We start from the raw sequence: 2,962 nt of genomic DNA on the forward strand, positions 1-2,962 counted from the left end.
CATATGTTTATTATTTTGTTAATGGCAATATTCATTTTTTAACACACAATATATATTTTTCATATACATCAGAAACACTTTTATATACATGTTTAAATTTTATAAATATAGAATTAACTTTTGTAAAAATATATGTTTTCTGGTGTCTACATTTATTTAATGTATGTTAGACAATTTTTTTCTATACATCAGAAACATTTTTTATTCATGTTTAACATTTTGAAAAATACATGATCAACCTTTGATCATTCATGTTTAACATTTAAAAAGTATTTTTTTCGGTTTTCTTCTTGTCTTTTTTCTTTGGTTGCTTTTCGGTTTTTCCATTCCTGTTCATTTTGTTTTCCCCTAAAAGAAGAACTAGGACCGGAAATATGAATGAATGCTCTCTAGTAGCTGCCATTTGTCTATGGCCGTCAGTTCTCTGTGACAAATCCAATTGCACACTTGCCTCAATTTATCTTCAGTTTTAGTTCACTTATCCGAAAATTTAGTGGAAGTAATGGAAAAATCACATTGTCCTTATCATGTCAATCGTCTTGAAAGTTGGATTGTACTTGGTTAACAAATCGACTTGTTTAAATAAATTACTTGATTTATAAGAAGTGTTTAGGCTTCTGCAGGTCGGCGGATGCGGAGGCGGCGATCGCGGCAATAGGGTGATCGCACATGCGGCTGGGGCGACATAGCTCGAGTCTGGAGAGGAAGCTCGTTCAGTTCACCTGGTCGTCTTTAAGAGTGCTTGTCGCCGTTAAAATTCAGTCTGCGTTCTGTCGTTTTTTGGTAAATCTTGTTCTTTATATAATTTCTATACGTTAGTTTAACCCCTTGTCTTGTCTTTATTGCGCTGACTGTGCAGGCCAAGAAGGCACACCGGACATTAAAATCAGTAGTGAGGTTAAACAATGCGGACTTCGTTTGTACATATATAAATTTGTCGTTCTAACAAATATGATAGACTAATCATAAACTTCATTCGTATTATTATTTTATAAACAATTCTGAGAATAGATATCGAGTCTAATTAAATTAAATATTTATTTTTTATAAATATTTATAACTCACTATTAACTGTCAGTGGTTACTTATTTTTTATATTTACTTATGCTAATTATGCTCAATATAAATAATAATATTTTCTGCTAAGTTGCAATGTGTGTCATTAAAATATATGTACACCTTAAATTTGATTAGTTTCTTTCTATTCAATAGATTGCACCATAAAATAATACTTAAACTCAACCCCTCTAACCATAAGAAAATAGATTACATAAAATTGCATGTTTCATGGATTAATTTGTGACACTCACATGACCATAGTATATACGTATATCTCCCTTTGTGTGTGTCTTTAAAAGTCAGAAATATCCTGATAGCGGCTTCTAGTAAACTATTAGGTATACATAGAGGAAAAAAAATCTCGTAGATATGTTCACAACATCCCAAATCCTTGGCCACATCTCACATCTTCGTCACATCTCGCATGTGGATCGTGCATGGATGTACCTACCAGGATCGTGGAACCTCGAGCAATCGGTCGACTAACATGATATGAGTATGGATATTAACTAGTGAACAAAGGATATCCAATACATGTCGTGATAATGACATCATTTCTAAATTTAATGATATAAACCTCGCAAAGTATCTGTAGATATCAATTGCTATACTCACTCTATTATTCCATTCTATTCTCTCACTAGGAAAAAGTCTAATAGTGTTCACTATACACGAGAACAAAGCTGTAAAGATTCTAACAGATCTGCGAATGTTTTATCCGATTCGTGATCATATACAAAAATCACACACAATTTCTCAAATTCGCGAGCAATTTTCGAATCCATGGACTTTCAAATACGTGAATAATTTTTGAACTAGGGGAACAATTTTACAATTCATGAACATTTTCTGAAATTCAAGAATTTTTTTAAATTTATGAACAATTTAAATCATATAATATTTTGAAAATTTGAAGCACTTTCAGAAATGCGCGTACATATAATTATTTTATGAACCGATGACCATTTTCGAATCGACAATTATTATTATTATTTTGGGAACTCTTTTTGGAATTCGTGAACATTTTTGGAAATTTGCGTTGTTTTATCATATTTCGTGAACAATAATTTGAATTCACAAACATTGTTTTTTGAACAGTATATTTTTAAGTTCTTAAAGTTTTGTGAAATTCAGAATATTTTTTAAATCCCAATTTTTTTGTAGAATTACAAGTTCATGAACATTTTTTGCAATCGAGAAAGAACGAAAGTACAAAAGCAAAAAAAAACATGGCTCGCCTTGCATATGGGCCGGCTCAAAAGCACGCGTTGTGGGCGGGGGTGCACTTAAACCTGATTATATGGCGGGCTGGCCCCGGGTTTTGGGCTGGGCTTCAAAAAGCCAGAAACCCAAACTTCAAGCCCCAAGCTAGTCTAAAGCCCTAAAAAAAGCTAGTCTAAAGTCCGAAAGTACACACTTTCTCAAGCTCGAGCCTCGTCCAAATATAGGCCCGAAGCCCGAAAGTCTAGCCCGAATGTTGTTTCTCAATGTTGTTATGTGTAAGCCGGACCGGAATTCTGAAAGCCCAACCAAATACTATTTCCCAGTATTGTTACGAAAGCCCGAGCCTAGCCGAAATGTACTTTGGGTTGCAAAACAAGGCCCGAGCTCGGCCTGGATTTTTCGGGCCAGGCTCGGGCCGGGCTACCCACAGGTTTAGGTGCACGTTTCCTCACTTTTCCCCGCGTAGGTCAGGGAATAGGAGGCCTCCGGCAAATACGCACACACGTCAAATGGATGCGAAGACAGTCACAAGCAAGGTGACTTGGGCAGGCCAGCTCGGGGTGTTGTTTCGTTCGCTGGTTCCTGCTGCGTTTCTTTGCCTGTTTTTTGTGTTTGGCTTCTGAACTGTTTTTTTTTCTTGGTTGGATTAACCATTCTTTTCATTGTCCATTTTCCTCTT

The sequence above is a fragment of the Triticum aestivum genome, chromosome 2B (assembly GCF_018294505.1).
Source record: "Triticum aestivum cultivar Chinese Spring chromosome 2B, IWGSC CS RefSeq v2.1, whole genome shotgun sequence".
Lineage (NCBI taxonomy): Eukaryota > Viridiplantae > Streptophyta > Magnoliopsida > Poales > Poaceae > Triticum > Triticum aestivum.